At 42.8% G+C, this 21689-nt stretch overlaps 1 protein-coding gene across 1 annotated transcript in view; it reads left to right on the top strand.

Moving 5' to 3' along the window:
* The first annotated feature begins 308 nt into the window (after positions 1-308).
* The window catches only part of LOC139413359 (leucine zipper putative tumor suppressor 2 homolog), a 98340-nt gene continuing 76959 nt past the window's right edge, over positions 309-21689 (top strand). Inside the window, exon 1 of the mRNA XM_071160641.1 lies at positions 309-739. The gene's annotated coding sequence lies outside the window, so the exon portion shown is untranslated. The remainder of the gene's footprint in view (positions 740-21689) is intronic.

The raw sequence follows: 21689 nt of genomic DNA, 5'->3' as shown, positions 1-21689 counted from the left end.
TCTCCCCCAGTTAGGATCCTCTGACTCAAGTGTCTGACTAAAGAGATCTCAGACAGTGAGAGACCAGCCAAGTGGGACATTTTACACACCACAATTTGATCTATGTTGCATTGTAGGTTAACACAAGCGCTAGATTAAACACTATTTATATGACAAAGGACACATGAACTTTGAAGCAAAGCGCTCGACAGTAAAATTATGTAAAAACGGGATACCGGCCGTCGGAATACCCCCTACGAACGCTCTCTAGTCCCCTCCTCCCCTCACTGGTCATAAACCTTGTCGCTTCAGATAAGCGGTCGAGCCCCGACAAGAGGAGAAAGTTCACCCGCGATGCTCCGTTCGTTTCCCTCTGTCTGCGGGTGGTGCTGAACGTTTGCACGCACGCGGACCGGGCGGTGGGGGCTGGGATACAGAGAGAACATAGAGAGAGAACAGGACTTGACGAGCCTGTTTATTTTCCAAGCGGAAATTTCCACGTGTTTGCGACAGACACAAGAGGAAGAGTGAGAAGGATGAGGGGGGAAGCCTGAGTTTCTTCTCGTGAAAGAAGGAAAAATGTATAGGAAATAGGCCTGTCAACGAACAGAGACTGGATTTGTACGGTTTTAAGCTATATCAAGGAAATAACTTACTTATTTCAACCAAGACACATCTGGAAATAGTCGTTCCTCGGACGTTCTCTGCCAGAATTAGATTGAGAGGTGAGTTTCTTGAATGGAACTAAACTGTCAACAAGGTTTTCAAATTGTGTTCATGGAATCGATTGATCCTGTTCTGCATAAAATGTTGTTTATCCATGAAGTTTCTAAATAGGCTTATAGAGTCCTACATATAAGTCCTCTATACAGTGGGCTCCAAAATTACTGGCACTGCACAAACAATATTTAAAAAATATAAACAATATAATTATAGAGATAAACTCAAAATACCAACATGTGAAAAATACTGTACTTTATTAATGTTTCAATGGATCCCAACAAAATCATTTATTGATTTAATTAAAAATCTATGTCCTCCAAATCAAGGCTTCACAATTAATTGAACCCTTAAATATTATTGTTAAAATCTACCAAAATTAAACCAGGAATTAAATTCCACTTATTTTAGTTTATCTAAGTGTTAAGGAACTATATTGAGCCATTACATCACTTCCTTTTTCACTAGGGTATAAAAATGAGGTAACACGCATGCAATATGCCTTTGTCATCCAACACCATGAAGAAAAGAAAAGAACTGGCAGTTTAAAAGAGACAGATGTTCGTAGACCTTCATAAATCTGGTAATGCTACAAGAAGATCCACAAACGATTGAATATACCGCTGAGCACTGCCAGGTCAATTATTAAAACATTTAAAAGATATGGAACAGTTGAAAACCTCACGGGTAGAGAACACAAATGCATTTTGCCCCCCAGGATCGGGAGGAGGATCGTGAGAGAAGCAACAAAATCCCCAAGAATCACTGTGATAGAATTGCAGGCCTTGGTGGCGTCTTGGGGTCACCAGGTTTCAAAAAGCACCATCAGACGCCACCTCCACAACCACAGGCTCTTTGGAAGGGTTGCCAGAAGAAAGCCCTTAATGACCCCAAGACACAGACGCAAGCGCTTGGAGTTTTCCAAACGTCATTTAAATTATGATTGGAAAAAGGTGCTTTGGTCAGATGAGACAAAAATGTAACGTTATAGTCACATACAGCATCGGCATGTTTGGCGTCGAAACAGAGATGCATACAAGGAGAAGCACCTCATACCCACGGTGAAATATGGAGGGGGGTCAGTGATGTTTTGGGGCTGTTTTAATTCCAGAGGTCCAGGGGCACTGGTTAAGATTGATGGCATAATGAATTCTACCAAGTATCAGGCAATTTTGGCTCACAGTCTGGTTGCCTCTGCCAGAAGGCTGGGCCGTATGTGGACTTTCCAACAAAACAATGACCCAAAACATACCTCAAGATCCACACAGAAATGGTTCTGTGACAACAAAATAAATGCTCTGCCTTGGCCATCTAGTCGCCGGACCTCAATCCAATGGAAAACCTGTGGGCTGAGTGGAAGAGGGCAGTTGTTAAGCGCAAACCCAAGAACGTGAAGGATCTTCAAAGCATCTGCATAGAGGAATGGTCCAAAATCCCTCCAAATGTGTTCCTTAACCTTGTCAAACATCACAGGAAAAGACCATGCTGTTATTCTTGCCAGAGGTGGTGGCACTAAGTACTAAATGAGGAGTGCCAATAATTATGAAACCTTGATTTTGGTAAAATGTATTTTGTATTAAATAATTGTATGATTTTGGTTGGTTCCATTGAAACATTAATAAAGTACAGTATTTCTCACATGTTGGTATTTTGAGTTTCTCTATAATTATATTGTTTATATTTTTTTTAATATTGTTTGTGCAGTGCCAGTAATTTAGGAGCCCACTGTATATATATTATAATTATTTTTATAAGTCTTTTTAGTTTGTAGTTTTTGTTGAAGAAACACCAGTATACATACAATAAGTATACAAACAGACAATGAGGGGATAGGGGGTGCAACAAATTATAGATTATACAAATTCCTTAAAAGACACAGGTATTGATTGTTTTAACAGCTTTCTTATTAGAAAAGTGTAGAATGGTCTTAATGTACTGCTCGAATTCCTTATAGAAAACATGTGTGTTTTTTTATTAGTGAATTTACATTCATGAGTATGACATTTTTCCATTAGCACAATTAGATTGATGAGGTCAAATTATTTTTCTTTGTCCTTATTATAGTTAAGGAAACCGAGCAGCACATTCTCCCATAATTTTTTTTTTTTTTTAAGTCATGAAGACTATTAACAATTATAAAACTATTAATATCTTGCCTTAATTTCTTTACATGTAGACAATGCCAAAATACATGCAAAACTGTTTCTGGATGCTCAACACAAAAAGCACAGTTAATGTTAATGTATTTTTTTGAGTTTCTTCAGGTAATGATTTGCAGGGTCATACTTATGGATCATTCTGAAAGAGTAGGTATTTGCGTAGTTATAACCAGACTTTTTTTAAACAGATATTCTTGACAAATGTATTCCAGTAAGTTGTGACATAAGGAATAGATACAATATCCTTTTGAAATAAAGCATGTATAGATCTCATGTTCTGAGGGAGCAAGGATGAACACATTTTCCTATTGGAGAGTCAAATCAAATCAAATGTTATTTGTCACATACATGTGTTTAGCCAATGTTATTGGTTTGTTGTTGTTTCTAACTCCAACAGTGCAGTAATATCTAACAAGTAATATCTAATAATTTCACAACAATACACACATCTAAAGTAAAGCAATGGAATGAAGAATATATCAATATTTGGGTGAGCAATGTCAGAGCGGCATAGACTAAGATACAGTGGAATAGGATAGAATACAGTATATACATATGGGGGGTGACCTAGAATACCTCACAATCAAATGCCGACGTGGCCGACATGAGTAAGACATTTAAACATGTTAACCCTTGCAAGGCTGCTGGCCCAGACAGCATCCATAGTGTCACGTTCTGACCTTAGTTCCTTTGTTTTTGTCTTTGTTTAGGATGGTCAGGGTGTGTGTTGGGGTGGGCAGTCTATGTTAGTTTTTCTATGATTTTCTATTTCTGTGTTTGGCCTGATGTGGTTCTCAATCAGAGGCAGCTGTCAATCGTTGTCCCTGATTGAGAACCATATTTAGGTAGCCTGTTTTCGAATGTGTTTTGTGGGTGGTTATTTTCAGTCTTTGTGTGTCTGCACCAGACAGAACTGTTTCGGTTGTTTCTTTGTTGTTTGTTATTCAGTGTTCAGTTTTTTTCCATTAAATACGATGAACACTTACCACGCCACGCTTTGGTCCTCTCCTTCTTCCACCGACGACAGCCGTTACACATAGGCAATTCCTCAGAGCATGCGCAGACCAGCTAGCTGGTGTGTTTATGGACATATTAAATCGCTCCCTATCCCAGTCCTCTGTCCCCGCATGCTTCAAGATGCCCACCATTGTTGCTGTACCCAAGAAGGAAAGATAACTGAGCTAAATTACTACTGCCCCATAGCACTCACTTCTGTCATCATGAAGTGCTTAGAGATACTAGTCAAGTATCATATAACCTCCACCTTACCTGCCACACTAGACCCACTTCAGTTTGCATACCGCCCCAACAGGTCCACAGACGATGCAATCGCCATCACACTGCCCACTGCCCTATCCCATCTGAACAAGAGGAATACCTATGTAAGAACCCTGTTCATTGACTACAGCTCAGCATTCAACACCATAGTACCCTCCAAGCTCATCATTAAGCTCAAGGCCCTGGGTCTCAACCCCACCGTGTGCAATTGGCTCCTGGACTTTCTGGCAGGCCGCCCCCAGATGGTGAAAGTAGGAAACAACATCTCCACTTCGCTGACCATCAACACTGGGGCCCCACAAGGGTGCGTGCTCAGCCCCCTACTGTACTCCCTGTTTACCCATGACTGCTTGGACATGCACACCTCCAACTCAATCATCAAGTTTGCAGACAACACAACAGTAGTAGGCTTGATTACCAACAACCACGAGACAGCCTACAGGGAAAATGTGAGGTCACTTGGAGTGTGGTGTCAGGAAAACAACCTCTCACTCAATGTCAACAAAACAAAGGACATGATCGTGGACTTCAGGAAACAACAGAAGGAGCACCCCCCTATCCACATCGAAGGGACAGTAGTGGAGAAGGTGGACATTTTTAAGTTCCTCGGCGTACACATCACAGACAAACTGAAAAGGTCCATCCACACGGACAGTGTGGTGAAGAAGGTGCAACTGCACCTCTTCAACCTCAGGAGGCTGAAGAAATTTGGCTTGTCACCTAAAACTCTGACAAACTTTTACAGATGCACAATTGAGAGCATCCTGTTGAGCTGTATCACCGCCTTGTACGGCCACTGCACCGCCCTCAACCACAAGGCTCTCTAGAGGGAGGGTCTGCACAAACCATCACCAGGGGCAAACTACCTGCCCTCCTGGACACCTACACCACCCGATGTTACAGGAAGGCCAAAAAGATCATAAAGGACAAGAACCACCCGAGCCACTGCCTGTTCACCCCGCTATCATCCAGAAGGCGAGGTCAGTACAGGTGCATCAAAGCAGGGACCGAGAGACTGAAAACAGCTTCTATCTCAAGGCCATCAGACTGCTAAACAGCCATCACTAACTCAGAGAGGCTGCTGCCTACATAGAGACTCGTATCACTGTCCACTTTAATAAATGGATCCCTAGTCACTTTAAACAATGGCACTATAATAATGTTAACATATCTTATATTACTCGTCTCATATGTATATACTTTACCTTATACCATTTATTGCACCTAGCCAATGCCACTCGGCCATCTCTCATCCATATATTTATATGTACATATTCTTATTCCATCCCTTTAGATTTGTGTTTATTAGGTAGTTGTTGGGGAATTGTTAGATTACTTGTTAGATATTTACTGCACTGTCAGAACTAGAAGCACAAGCATTTCGCTACACTCGCATGAACAGTTGAAGTCGGAAGTTTACGTACACCTTAGCCAAATACATTTAAACTCAGTTTTTCACAATTCCTGACATTTAATCCTAGTAAAAACTCCCTGTCTGAGGTCCGTTAGGATCACTGCTTTATTTTAAGAATGCAAAATGTCAGAATAATAGTAGAGAGAATGATTCATTTCAGATTTGATTTCTTTCATCACATTCCCAGTGGATCAGAAGTTTACATACACTGAATTAGTATTTGATAGCATTTAACTTGGGTCAAACATTTCGGGTAGCCTTCCACAAGCTTCCCACAATAAGTTGGGTGAATTTTGGCCCATTCCTCCTGACAAAGCTGGTGTAACTGAGTCAGGTTTGTAGGTTTCCTTGCTCGCACACGTTTTTTCAGTTCTGCCCACACATTTTCTATGGGATTGAGGTCAGGACTTTGTGATGGCCACTACAATACCTTGAATTTGTTGTCCTTAAGCCATTTTGCCACAACTTTGGAAGTATGCTTGGGGTCATTGTCCATTTGGAAGACCCATTTGCGACCAAGCTTTAACTTCCTGACTGATGTCTTGAGATGTTGCTTCAATATATCCACATCATTTTCTACCCTCATGATGACATCTATTTTGTGAAGTGAACCATTTCCTGCTGCTGCAAAGCACACCCACATCATGATGCTGCCTCCCCCGTGCTTCACGGTTGGGATGGTGTTCTTCGGCTTGCAAGATTCCCCTTTTTCCTCCAAACATAACAATGGTCATTATGGCCAAACAATAGTGTTTTTGTTTCATCAGACCAGAGTACATTTCTCAAAAAGTATGATCTTTGTCCCCATGTGCAGTGGCTTTTTTATGGCGGTTTTGAGCAGTGGGTTCTTCCTTGCTGAGAGGCCTTTCAGGTTATGTTGATATAGGACTCATTGTACTGTGGATATAGATAATTTTGTACATGTTTCCTCCAGCATCAGGTCCTTTGCTGTTGTTCTGGGATTGATTTGCACTTTTCGCACTAAAATACATTCATGTCTGGTAGACAGAATGCATCTCCTTCATAGAGCGGAATGACGGCTGCGTGGTCCCATGGTGTTTATACTTGCGTACTATTGTTTGTACAGATGAATGTGGTACCTTCAGGCGTCCAAGCTGTTTAAAGGCACAGTCAACTTAGTGTATGTAAATGTCTGACCCACTGGAATTGTGATACAGTGAATTATAAGTGAAATAATCTCTCTGTAAACAATTGTTGGAAAAATTACTTGTATCATGCACAAAGTAGATGTCCTAACCGACATGCCAAAACTATAGCTTGTTAACAAGACATTTGTGGAGTGGTTGAAAAATGAGTTTGAATGACTACAACCTAAGTGTATGTAAACTTCCCACTTCAACTGTGACCAATAAAATTTGATTTGATTTGATATGTCTATTCCTCATGAACATGAAGCCAGATTGGGTCTCTTCTATAGTTCAGTCCAATACTGCCTTCAATCTTTTTGCAAATATTGAGGCTAATATTTTGTAGTTATTATTGAGCAGATAGATTGGACGGCAATTATCGAGGAGAACAAGTCTTTCTTGAGACCTTGAGTCAAACTGGGAGGGAGAGCATTATTTGCAATGCTTCAGAAAAGACATCCAACAGACATGGGGTTAACTGTTGAGAAAGAGTTTTGTCAACCTCAGCAGATATACCATCAGTCCCAGGAGACACATTATGTTTAAGGTGTTGAATAGAATCAATTACATATTCAACTATAATAGGATCATCACACAGTTCCCTCTCAGCGTCCCCAACTGATTTCATATCCCCCAGAGTCAAAAAAAGTGTTGAGGACACCTTCAATTCCTGTTGAAGTTGCAACTAACGATAGAGATTCATTTGGGAGCATCTGTGATGAGACCATTCATATTTAATTGTTGAATTGTATTATTTTTAAAGTGGTATTTTTCTAACTTGAAAAAATAAGATACATTTTGTTCACCCCCCTCTAGCCACTTCTTCCTAGATCTGCCAAAGGCTTCCTCTGCTTTCAGTTTATACATATATACAACTTGTGTTGTAGCTCAAACAGAACAGATTTGTCCTCTTCTGAGAGACTTTCAACAGGCTTTTGAACAAGGGAGGTGATCTTTGTAATTACACTTTCTTCTTCAGCTCCGTTTTACCTCCTAAGAGAATAATAATCGTAATAATTGGCAAAAATACTCCCATATATTTAAAAATATTTTCCAACCTCATATTGCATGGACATAGATCCCGGTTATTACTGTATGAATTGTAATTTATAGCTTTGTTCCCAAAGCTATATTGTAACGTTGGGAGAGTGATGGGTGTGGAGTCAGACGCAGAGAGCAGAAGGTAGACGGGACAAACCCTTTAATGTCCTCAAGCACAGTAACAGGTACAAACATGGGTGAAGCCCAAAACACAGGCGCAACAACCCCAAAACCACTGTTACCAAAATACCGGACAGCGAAAACCCAAAAGTCCACAAACACCACTAACGTAAAATAACCACAAGCCCGCACAAACACCAGCGGGCAAAACAAACTTAAATAACACCCATCCCAAAACCCCAACAAGGAACAGGTGAAAACAATTAGACCAAAACAAACTTAAATAACACCCGTCCCAAAACCCCAACAAGGAACAGGTGAAAACAATTAGACCAAAACAAACTTAAATAACACCCGTCCCAAAACCCCAACAAGGAACAGGTGAAAACAATTAGACCAAAACAAACTAAAATAACACCCATCCCAAAACCCCAACAAGGAACAGGTGAAAACAATTAGACCAAAACAAACTAAAATAACACCCGTCCCAAAACCCCAACAAGGAACAGGTGAAAACAATTAGACCAAAACAAACTAAAATAACACCCATCCCAAAACCCCAACAAGGAACAGGTGAAAACAATTAGACCAAAACAAACTAAAATAACACCCGTCCCAAAACCCCAACAAGGAACAGGTGAAAACAATTAGACCAAAACAAACTAAAATAACACCCATCCCAAAACCCCAACAAGGAACAGGTGAAAACAATTAGACCAAAACAAACTAAAATAACACCCATCCCAAAACCCCAACAAGGAACAGGTGAAAACAATTAGACCAAAACAAACTAAAATAACACCCGTCCCAAAACCCCAACAAGGAACAGGTGAAAACAATTAGACCAAAACAAACTAAAATAACACCCATCCCAAAACCCCAACAAGGAACAGGTGGAAACAATTAGACCAAAACAAACGAAAAGGAAAAATGGATCGGTGGCAGCTAGTAGACCGGCGACGACGACCGCCGAGCGCCACCCGAACAGGAAGGGGAGCCACCTTCAGTGGTATTCATGACATAATCAAGTAAAGTTAGGAATGAAACCCATAAAGGTTGGTAATAATAATAAAGATGTTGATAACAAGACGAAGAAAGTGACCCAGTCGGAGTGCAAAATACTTCAGTTGAAATGATTCTTAGAGTGATATCTCCAGCAGAGCATTCAAAACCATGAGAGAGCCATGAATCATTTCCCCATTGAGATCTCCAGAAAGTACTACGAGCTAAACAAATTGAGTAAAAATGAAAAGACACCAGCCTTGCACACCATATCGATTTAAACGATTGAGTGAGAATAGTTTAAGCATAACAAAGATAACTTCCAGACCAAGAAACAACAAAGAGCTCACTGCCTGTACTGCCGGTAAAAATAGCAAAGGTGAGAGAGAAATATAATAATAAATATCCATTACTACAGTAGCCCGGTGCAGTTAGAATGAAAGTTAAATCACCTTAGAGCCGGGAGTGAGATCTGCTCACATCAGAGGCTGCTTATCTAAGTAGCCTTTGTGACCATCAGGCACAGTCTATGATAGTCCTCAAGGGGGAAGGCTGATTTCGGATGCGTTGATGAAAGCCCTCCGATGAAGTAAGCCGCTTTCCCCTCTTTTCCTGCTTTTTCCACAACTGGCCACAGTTTCTCTCTCCTTTCTCTGTCTGCTTTCGAGAGGTCTTCAGCAAACCACAGGTTGTTGTCGTGTAGGAAGGTAGATTTCTGTGCTGCTTTCCATGTGGCATGCCTGTAAATCCGTGATGTGAACTGGAGAATGACACCTCTGGGATTGGAGTCACCCTGCCTTCTCGTACCGAGGCAATATACAGTGTCGACAACATCTGCTATCTTAGCCTTCTCCTCAGGTAGGACAGCTTGGTAGACTTTGAGGGTCTCTTGCCGCACGTTCCCCCCATCTGCCTCGGGAACGACATACAGTCTCAGATTCCACCGTCTGGAGTAGTTTTCAAGTTTGGCAAATCTTCTTTGACACAAGTCCATGTTTCCCTCCTCTATTCCGACACAATTTTAATTGTGGGCAACCTTCTTAACATCGTTGATTTTCATTCATGCAAAGTCAACTGTTTTTTTAAGCCCTCAATTTTCATTGCGTTGTCGCCGACCATTTACTCTATGACATCAGACCTGGTATTGATGAAGCTGGAAAGAGTGGCGATAACATTGTTATTGGCAGTGGCATCAGGGCCCAGTTCAAACATGCGTTTCTTGGAAGCTGGAGGTTTGCTTGGGGTTACAGGCAAAGAAGGAAAATTCTTGTCTGACACCCTAAGTGTCATAGAGTCTGTCAGCCAGTATAGTATAAGGACATTGGATGACGCATGAGCATTTCTAGCTGAGGAGGTAGCGATAAGATTTCTCTGTCAGTGCGCTGTGACATTTTTGAAAAATATCATCTTAAATCATCCATTCATTTGGTAGTTCAAAATAATACACTTTTCACTATCTTTCAAAAGTTGGTATGCAGAGCTGGGATTAGCATGGGCTCAAGGTGCCATCTTGGAGCCTCCCTGTCACTCTGCTACAAACCAAAGCTAGTGGGAGAGAAAAATTGTCTCCAACTACAGTCCCACATCCGAAGCTCAGCTCACATGACTCATCAACCTGGTCTAAGAGCATTTCCTTTTCTGTATGTATATAAATCCGAGACACTTAATTTAGTATAATATGTTACGTTTCAGCCATATCTGAACCCTGTTGTTGACAAATCATCCATACTGGAAACATGCAGAACCTGAGGCTATTTTTACCCTGTTTCAAAGGCTTTCATCTCTTAGGAAATAATGTCAATTTCATGGCCTACTCAGTCAAGTCTGTTCTGTTTATATCAGTGGGAAAGTGTCTGTCTACCCACTGGGCACCCACTGGTTTAATCAACGTTGTTGAACCAACGTGGAATAGAGATTGAATTGACGTCTGTGCCCAGTGGGAATAAGATGATTTACTTGACATTCCTTCTTTTTGAGATTTGCTACAAAGTGTTTATTGTCTTTAATCATTGACAAAAAACTATGGACAAATCTCCCATATTTCTCATCATATTTCCAGGATTATGTCGCCATTTCAGCTGTCTTCCCTCAGACTGCTGTGAGCCTCTGGAGCGGGAATGCTGTCTTCCCTCAGACTGTTGTGAGTCTCTGGAGCGGGAATGCTGTCTTCCCTCAGACTGCTATGAGTCTCTGGAGCGGGAATGCTGTCTTCCCTCAGACTGCTGTGAGTCTCTGGAGCGGGAATGCTGGGTAATAGTGTGTTGAGCTGCTGTCTGCCTCTGACTGCACAGCTGTTTCAGTGTGGAGTTTCTGAATCCCCCAACCAACCCCACTGGCATCACCCTGTTTGGAAACACACACACACACACTCACTCACGCACACATGAATAGGAATGCACGAGCACACACACATACACACACACTCATTCTAGGGTGTCCACCCACTCTGCCCACAGTTGATGAAAACGTGCTTTGGGGATGACATTTCACTTTCTGTTATAGAATACATTTTACCAAGACAAATATCTGTTCTGAATCGTTCAGTGGGGTCGTTCTCTGACATCATTAATATTATATCCTAGAAGTCATATTTCATAACCTAATACATCTGATAAAAATAACTGAGCTCTGTTGACAGAGCGGTGTAGCTTCCTCGTCTAAACTTTTGGGGATTTTACATTTTGTGGTTGTCGTCTTCCAAGTTGTTTCCGTGGGTTGCAAATAGATAAGTTAGCATGACACGAGCTGAATTAAATGTAAAAGGCTTTGAAAAGAAAAAGCTCTGTTTACATTTCACAGAGATACGCCTGTTTTTGTGAGAAATCTTTGTGGGGGAAAAACAGGAACTTCGCATCAATTTGGACAGCATAGAATAAAATATGAAAATACTAAATGTCATGTCTCAAAATCGATATCTATCTTACCTCTATATTGTTTTATGTCCTCTGGATTTGAGAAGAAAGATGACGAGTTCAATGATAACCCACTGGGTACAGTTCAACTTCTAGTTTTGATTTGCATTTAGTTGAGTTGTCAACGAATGTAAATTCAACGTAAAATCACCACTTGTTTTTTCAGGCCTTCATTGATTTAGTCGCCCTAATTTTGATAATCCTACAAAGGTAAAAACTGCAATAAGTTTGGAACGGATGATGATAGAGACATGAGCTGTAGACCATGGGGTTTCTTAGAGGAGTGTCTACACAATTAACAGATTATTTTACACATTGGTCAAAAGATGCGTTTTGATTCGACACCCTACTCATTCCCGCTCATACCCAGAGTCTTGGCAGGAAACTCTCGGTCTGTTTCTCATGCCATCCCCAGTTGTTTTAGTGTCTCACCGTCCAAGGAAAAATCATGTCTAACACACACAGAGGGAGAGGAAGAGAGAGGGGGGGGAGAAGAGGCAGAGCAAAAGAGAGAGCGAATGAGGGAGAAGGGGCAGAGAGAAAGAGAGAGAGAAGGGCAGAGAGAAGAGGAGGCATGGAAAGTGACAGAGGATACAGTACATCAGTGAAAGCTGCTGGCAGAGAGAGCAAGTGAGAGAGATGACACAGGATGAGAGAAAGATTGAGAGTTAATGGGAGAGTGAGAGGGATGAGATAGGGTTAAGTTGTGACACTGTAAAAATATATTTGTTTTATGTTCTAAAGTCTCAAGGCCTGTTTTAATGTTTTAATCCAGTGTATGGATCAGAGTTGGTAACGCTGCTGGTCTGATTGAACCATAAATAATCCTCACACAGAGAGATAAAGAAATGGAATCTTTCTCTCTCTTCTCAGTTCAATTCAATTCAAGGGGCTTTATTGGCATGGGAAACATATGCTATCATTAACAAAGCAAGTGAAGTAGATAATAAAGTGAAACAAACAATAAAAATGAACTCTAAATTAAATTAGCTATATTGACATGACATAACAATGTACAAATTGCCAAAGCTTACTTTGGATATTTACAATATGAAAATAATAAGAATCAAAATTGTCAACGGGAACAACAATAACCTAGGGTCAAAATAACCATACATTGAACAATAACAATAAGCATACAGTAGAGGACATGTGCAGGTTGATTGGTCTGTCAGACACTGTGCCTCATCTCTCTCTCTCTCTGTCTCTTTCTGTCTCTCAGTCTCTGTCTCTCTGTCTCTCTCTCTCTCTGTCTCTCTCTTTCTCCCTCCATCTCTCTCTCTCTCTGGCTCTCTCTTCCTCTCTCTCACCCCCTCTGTCTTTCTCTCCATTCATCCCACTCTCCAAGGTATTTTTCACATTGTCTAAAGAAGTAATCTTGTTGATGTTTATTTGTATTTTTATATGGCAGGAGAGTAAAAATTCCAGCCGGAATAACCTACTGTTTTTTGGTGAACTCCAACGTCTGATAGCAATAGTCCCGTGCGAATCAACATACCTGTGTTTTGAGAGAAATGTCTGAGATTGGCAGGTGTTGCTCGCTGTTTGCGCAAGAAAACAATAACTGATTCGATAAATTGAGCATTATGTCACGACTCCTACCGAAGGTGGCTCCCCTTCCTGTTCGGGTGGTGCTCGGCGGTCGTCGTCACCGGCCTACTAGCTGCCACCGATCCCTTTTTCTCTCTTCTGTTGGTTTGGTTGTTCCACCTGTTTCTTGTTTAGACTTTAAGTTTGGCTATTTAAGTCGGTAGGCCGCCTGCTCTTCGTGCGGGCTTGTTTATTCCCACTTTGTATGTGTGGTAGTGCGATCTTGGTTCGGTTCCTGTTTTGGGCATTTGTTTTATGATGCTCAGTTTCGTTGTATAGACTGTTTTGTCCGGTGCTGAATAAAGAGCTATTCAGAACTTTCTGCCTCCTGCACCTGACTCCTCACCCACTACGCACAAGATTGTTACACATTAGCTATATATGAATGGCCTACATGTAGCCTATCAACTTTCACAGTGAATGCTTTTGTTTATGTGTTTTGTGCAAATTAATTGTATATTGCCAAATGCATCAGTAAAAAATATTGAGCCTATTTAATGCAACCCATGCTGCTAGTAGATGCATACACCTGACCTACACGTTTGGATATTACAAGCTCACATTCTCATCCATAGCCTTAAAAGGCATCTCAAGTGCAATTGCACTGTTTAGCTCACATCTGAAGGCTGGAGGGGTGGGGGCATTTAGGACGTGCTGCGGATCGCTAAAATATCCTACTGATTATGATCACACTTCCTCAATTGAATCACTTTGGCCACACTATTGGAAATATGGTTTGGTAGGGTTTAGAAACTTGATAACCAAGTTTGAGTTGTGGCCCTATCACCTGGACATGTTGAAATACTGTATCTTCACGCCTAGAATAAAAAACAACAACACCGAGTTACACATGGGATAAGCAAACGTACAGTCAGTAACACAATAGAAAAATCTATATACAGTGTGTACAAATTTAGTAAGATTAGGGAGGTAAGGCAATAAATAGGACATAGTGGCAAAATAATTACAATTTAGCATTAACACTGGAGTGATAGATGTGCAGATGATGATGTGCAAGTTGAGATACTGGGGTGCAAAAGAGCAACAAAAAAAAACAATATGGGGATGAGGTAGTTGGGTGGGCTATTTACAGATGGGCTGTGTACAGGTGCAGTGATCGTTAAACTGCTCTGACAGCTGATGCTTATAGTTAGTGAGGGAGATATAAAGTCTCCAGCTTCAGTGACTTTTGCAATTCGTTCCAGTCATTGGCAGCAGAGAACTGGAAGGAAAGGCAGCCAAAGCAGGTGTTGGCTTTGGGGATGACCAGTGAAATATACCTGCTGGAGCGCGTGCAACGGGTGGGTGTTGCTATGGTGACCAGTGAGCTGAGAAAAGGCTGGGCTTTACCTAGCATAGACTTATAGATGACCTGGAGGCAGTGGGTTTGGCGACGGATATGAAGCGAGGACCAGCCAACGAGAGCATACAGGTCACAGTGGTGGGTAGTATATGGGGCTTTAGTGACAAAATGGATGGCACTGTGTTAGACTACATCCAGTTTGCTGAGTAGAGTGTTGGAGGCTATTTTGTAAATGACATCGCCGAAGTCAAGGATCGGTAAGATAGTCCGTTTTACGAGGGTATGTTTGGCAGCATGTGTGAAGGAGGCTTTGTTGTGGATTAGGAAGCCAATTCTAGATTTCATTTTGGATTGGAGATGCTTAATGTGAGTCTGGAAGGAGAGTTTACAGTCTAACCAGACACCTAGGTATTTTTTAGTTGTCCACATATTCTAAGTCAGAACCGTCCAGAGTAGTGATGCTAGTCGGGCGGGCGGGTGCGAGCAGCGATCGGTTGAAGAGCATGCATTTCGTTTTACTAGCATTTAAGAGCAGTTGGAGGCCGCGGAAGGAGTATTGTATGGCATTGAAACTCGTCTGGAGGTTTGTTAACACAGTGTCCAAAGAGGGACCAGATGTATACAGAATGGTGTTGTCTTGGCCAGGTTGATGAAGACGGCTGCACAGTACTGTCTTTATGTCAGTTATGATATCGTTTAGGACCTTGAGCGTGGCTGAGGTGCACCCATGACCAGCTCGGAAACCAGATTGCATAGCGGAGAAGGTACGGTGGGATTCGAAATTGTCTGTGATTTGTTTGTTAACTTGGCTTTCGAAGACTTCAGAAAGGCAGGGCAGGATGGATATTGGTCTGTAACAGTTTGGGTCTAGAGTGTACCCCTTTGAAGAGGGGGATGACCGCGGCAGATTTCCAATCTTTAGGGATCTCAGATGATACGAAAGAGAGGTTGAACAGGCTAGTAATAGGGGTTGCAACAATTGTGGCGGATAATTTTAGAAAGAGAGGGTCCAGATTGTCTAGCCCAGCTGATTTGTAGGGGTCCAGATTTTGCAGCTCTTTCAGAACATCAGCTATCTGGATTTGGGTGAAGGAGAAGCGGTGGGGGGGCTTGTACATGTTGCTGCGGGGGGTGCATGGCCGGGTGGAAAGCATGGCCAGCCGTAGAAAAATGCTTATTCTCGGTGGTGACATTGTTTCCTAGGTGAGCAGCTGGCTGGAGGTGCTATTATTCTCCATGGACTTTACAGTGTCCCAAAACTTTTTGGAATTAGTGCTACAGGATGCAAATTTCTGTTTGAAAAAGCTAGCCTTTGCTTTCCTAACTGACTGGGAATATTGGTTCCTGACTTCCCTGAAAAGTTGCATGTCGCAGGGGCTATTCAATGCTAATGCAGTACGCCACAGGATGTTTTTGTGCTGGTCAAGGTCAGTCAAGTCAGGAGTGAACCAAGGCTATATCTGTTCTTAGTTCTACATTTTTTGAATGGGGCATGCTTATTTAAGATGGTGAGCAAAGCACTATTAAAGAACAACCAGGCATCCTCTACTGATGGGATGAGGTCAATATCTTTCCAGGATTCCCGGGCCAGGTCGATTAGAAAGGCCTGCTCGCTGAAGTATTTTAGACTGTGATGAGGTGTGGTCGTTTGACCGCGGACCCATTACGGACACAGGCAATGAGGCAGTGATCGCTGAGATCCTGGTTGAAGACAGCAGAGGTGTATTTGGAGGGCATGTTGGTCAGGATGATATCTATGAGGGTGCCCATGTTTACGGATTTAGGGTTGTACCTGGTAGGTTCCTAAATAATTTGTGTGAGATTGAGGGCATCTAGCTTAGATTGTAGGATGGCCGGGGTGTTAAGCATATCCCAGTTTAGGTCACCTAACAGTACGAACTCTGAAGATAGATGGAGGGCAATCAATTCACATATGGTGTCCAGGGCACAGCTGTTGGCTGAGGGGAGTCTATAACAAGCGGCAACAGTGAGGGACTTATTTCTGGAAAGGTGGATTTTTAAAAGTAGAAGGTTGAACTGTTTGGGCACAGACCTGGATAGTAAGACAGAACTCTGCAAGCTATCTCTGCAGTAGATTGCAACTCTGTCTCCTTTGGCAGTTCTATATTGACGGAAAATGTTGTAGTTGGGGATGGAAATTTCTGAATTTTTGGTGGCCTTACAAGGCTAGGACATCAGGGTTGGCGGGGTGTGCTGAAGCAGTGAATAAACAAACTTAGGGAGGAGGCTTCTGATGTTAACATGCATGAAACCAAGGCTCTTACGGTTACAGAAGTCAACAAATGAAAGCGCCTGGGGAATAGGTGTAGTACTGGGAGATACAGGGCCTGGGTTAACCTCTACATCACCAGAGGAGCAGAGGAGGAGTAGGATAAGGGTACACCTAAAGGCTATAAAAACTGGTTGTCTATTGCGTTGGGGACAGAGATTTAAAGGAGCAGATTTCTTGGCGTGGTAGAATAGATTCAGGGCATAATGTACAGACAAGGGTATGGTAGGATGTGAGTACAATGGAGGTAAACATAGGCATTGAGTGACAATGAGGGAGGTTGCATCTCTGGAGGTGAGGTCTCTGCATGCATGGGGGGTGGTACAAAAGAGCTATCTAACACATGTTGAGCGGTACTGGGGGCTCTACAGTGAAATAAAACAATAATAACTAAGTGAAACAGCAGTAGACTAGGCATATTGACATTAGAGAGAGGCATAAAGCAATCACAGGTGTTGGTCAGGAGAGCTAAGACAATAACGGGTAAATGGCGATGAATGGCCAGAGAGGGTCAGGACCTGAGTTTGAGGCTGGGGCCGACAGATAAACAAAGTTAGGTACAGTGTTAATGAACAGACCAGCAGGCATCAGCTGTGTAGTCGCTACTACGCTAGGCGAGCGGGAAACACAGAGTTCATAAAGCTAGCAGGCCGGGGCTAGCAGATGGGTCTTCGGCGACATGGCAACGGAAAAGCTTGTTGAAACCACATCGGCCGATTACGTCGGCAGACCAGTCGTGATGGATCGGCGTGGCTCCATGTCGACAATAAAGGGTCCAGGCCACTTGGCAAAAGAGGTATTCTAGCCCAAGAATTATCTGGTATACGCCGTCTGCTGGCCGGGAGATGGGCCTAGGTTGAGGCTAGCTCAAGGCTAACTGGTTCTCGCTTCGGGACAGAGACGTTAGCCAACAGTAGCCACTCGGTTGCAGCTAGCTAGCTGCGATGATCCAGTGTAATGGTCCAAAGCTTGTGGCAGGAATCCGGTGATGTGGTGGAGAAAAGAGGTCCTATATGCTCTGGGTTGATATCGCGCTGTGCAATCTGGCAGGTAATTGTCCGAGCTAAAGGTGAAGACTGCTAGCAGTGGCAAACAATGACGGGTAGCTAGTAGCTAGTATGCTGGCTAGCTGCTGATGGAGGTTCCAGTTATAAGGTATAAAAAAAATGCAGATCTGTACCTCATTGGGTGAGGCGGGTTGCAGGAAAGTATGTTTAGTTCCTAGATGGAAAGTGAGATTAAAATATATATGAAAAAAAAAACGAAAAACAGACTATTTAGAAACTAATTAACACGGGACAAGACAAGCACACGTCCGACTGCGACGCCATCTTGGATATGTGATGCATGTGTCACGTAAAGAGAGCAAGGTTTAAGGGAATAGGGAATGTTTACCTAAACAAATGAGGGATTTCTGTAACAGAACTTTTCAGTCAGAAATGGCTGTACATTTATTGCAGCTTCAACAAACATGGAAAGTGCGATTAAAACTTTGATGTTCTGTGGTGGTCGCTGCAGCAGGGAGGAGAGAGCGACATTGGGTGCTAGTCAGTCACTCGCTGTCTTTTTCTTTAACACAGTGCAGCAAGTCTGAGCCTGGCCCGGCACAATCAAATCAATTGCTGGTCGGACACCCTCTAGTCATTTGTGTGTCTTAATTATTTAATCAACCGTGTGCTTAAAGCATCAGACAAGTTCAGTGAATATAGTTGATTTGATTAAAACACATAGATTGTGTCAATATATGGGGAAAAAATGAGTGAGAGACTTGAGAACTCTCAGAACAATAAGAGTGAAGAGTTTGTAGGGCTGTCCCCGGCTAAAAAAAAACCTTGGTCGACCAAGAGTCGTCTGAGAGTTCTCAAGTCTCTCACTCAAGGTCAGCTTTATTGGATTTAGGATTTACAGTCAAACAGCCATCTCTCTTTGGCTTCGTTTACTATGGCTCAACTCCATGCACAAACCTTGTAAGATCATGTAAGAGTATTACAAAGTGCTCACAGATGTAAAAAAATTTTGTCCTCTGGCTCCCAGGATCTATAATTGGGGATTGGGAATTCTCACACATTCGCCATCCTACCCCTGGCCCGTCCTGTTGTGTGCTTCTGGTTGAGTAACCCTGGTAACCCTGGTGGCATCACTCCCAGACAGGGACCACAGTGAATTAGGTCAAAGGACACTGGAGCGTCCTGTCTGTGTCGGGCTGGGGACCTGGAGAGGGGGTTAGAGGGTGTTTGGAGGAGAAGAATTATGCTGTCTGGGAGTTTTGGCAACGGGTGTGGAGGCCTGTTTGGGGGATATAACGCAAGCTAATATTATCTTGTTTGTTAGCAAAAATGTACTTGACTGGAACTTGTTACATTTTTTGGCCTAGTTTGTTCCTCTTATATAAAGAGGCAATGGGAAATCACAACTAATTGTGGTAAGATCTTGATGATTCAGTTATTTGACTTGAGAAAAGAGACAAAGAGAGAGAGAGAGAGAATCACAAGAGACACCTGTCTTCTAGTCCTTTACCAGGGTAAAAAGAGAGCAAAGGAGAGAAAGAGGAAGAAAGAGAGGGGGAGATGGAAGTAGCATGTCATCTCTTATTTTCTCACTGCAGCGCTGTAAAGAGATTTGTTTCAATTACATAACCCCTTACCCCCCTCTCTCCTTCCCCCTCTCTTTCCCTCCTTCCTATTTCCCAACAAATTCTCTCCCTCTTCTAGAGAGAGGATAGATTGCTATTCAGACATATTTTATGCTGTATTTGTTTGTTTGTTGGGATGAGAGAGTGAGACAGAGAGAGAGAGAGAGAGAGAGAGAGAGTCTGAATGAAGGGAGAGGAAGACAGAGAGAGAGAGAGAGAGAGAGAGATAATCAGAATGAAGGGAGAGGAAGACAGAGAGAGAGAATCAGAATGAAGGGAGAGGAAGACAGAGAGAGAGAGAGAGAATCAGAATGAAGGGAGAGGAAGACAGAGAGAGAGAGATAATCAGAATGAAGGGAGAGGAAGACAGAGAGAGAGAGAGAATCAGAATGAAGGGAGAGGAAGACAGAGAGAGAGAGAGAGAATCAGAATGAAGGGAGAGGAAGACAGAGAGAGAGAGAATCAGAATGAAGGGAGAGGAAGACAGAGAGAGAGAATCAGAATGAAGGGAGAGGAAGACAGAGAGAGAGAGAGAGAGAGAGAGAGAGAGAGAGAATCAGAATGAAGGGAGAGGAAGACAGAGAGAGAGAGAATCAGAATGAAGGGAGAGGAAGACAGAGAGAGAGAGAATCAGAATGAAGGGAGAGGAAGACAGAGAGAGAGAGAATCAGAATGAAGGGAGAGGAAGACAGAGAGAGAGAGAGAGAGAGAGAGAGAGAGAGAGAGAGAGAAGGGTAGATGAAAGAGAGAGAATGATGGAATTGGAGGAGAGAAGAGAAGGAGAGGGGGACATATTTATAGTTCAGCCTGCTGTTGGTCTGGAGTGCATGGCCTAGCAACCATGTCAGTCCTCATCAGCTACACACACACACACACACTCCCTCCCTGGGGCAGTAAATACAGGTTGTCACGCAAACCTGGGAATGATGACATCCTGTCAGAGAGAGCCTTATCTGAGATTGTGTGTGTGTGTGTGTGTGTGTGTGTGTGTGTGTGTGTGTGTGTGTGTGTGTGTGTGTGTGTGTGTGTGTGTGTGTGTGTGTGTGTGTGTGTGTGTGTCTGTGTATAATACAGACTGTGCCTGTCTTCTGCCTTTTTGTCTCAAGCAAACAGCTAGCCATTCAGCTTAGGTCTTCAATCAACTCTTCTCTCTCTGTTTTTCTATCTGTGTCTCTGTGTCTCTCTGTCTCTCCATTCTGTAGGTGTAACTAAAAGGGCTCCCAGAGGGTTCGCTCTAATGACATCAATACCTTTGTTCATTGTCCCTGCTTTAGGCGGAGTGACTGCAACTGACCACACACACACACACACACACACACATTACTACATTGATCATCTCTCTTAGATCAGTGTGTACAGTAAGTACTGACCTGTCTGTCAGGCAGTAACCTGGCCAGCTGTAAGGACTGACCTGTCTGTCAGGCAGTAACCTGGCCAGCTGTAAGTACTGACCTGTCTGTCAGGCAGTAACCTGGCCAGCTGTAAGTACTGACCTGTCTGTCAGGCAGTAACCTGGCCAGCTGTAAGTACTGACCTGTCTGTCAGGCAGTAACCTGGCCAGCTGTAAGTACTGACCTGTCTGTCAGGCAGTAACCTGGCCAGCTGTAAGTACTGACCTGTCTGTCAGGCAGTAACCTGGCCAGCTGTAAGTACTGACCTGTCTGTCAGGCAGTAAACTGGCCAGCTGTAAGTACTGACCTGTCTGTCTGGCAGTAACCTGGCCAGCTGTAAGTACTGACCTGTCTGTCAGGCAGTAACCTGGCCAGCTGTACTGAGTACAGCTGAGGTGAGTAGATGACTCATGTTTCTATCTGTACCATCATCTGTGACAGCACGGGCCATTGAGGCCAACTCCATTTTGAAGAAGTCAATTGTCTTCTTCTTTTGTTTGCATAATGCATTCAGCTTATATTGGTGATTTACCGCCACCTGCAGTGCAGGAGTCCTGAAGCAAATCCCCTTATTGTTTGGGATACCTTTAAATGTACCTTCAGGGGCCATTCAATTCAATATTCATCAATAATAAAAAAGCAGTTTCTGGCTAAAGAAACAAGACTAACAAGGGAAATCCATGAACTAATAGTACAGGTAGATAGCAATA

The sequence above is a fragment of the Oncorhynchus clarkii genome, chromosome 1, assembly GCF_045791955.1.
Source record: "Oncorhynchus clarkii lewisi isolate Uvic-CL-2024 chromosome 1, UVic_Ocla_1.0, whole genome shotgun sequence".
NCBI classification, from domain to species: domain Eukaryota; kingdom Metazoa; phylum Chordata; class Actinopteri; order Salmoniformes; family Salmonidae; genus Oncorhynchus; species Oncorhynchus clarkii.
This window is presented reverse-complemented; position numbering and strand designations above follow the sequence as displayed.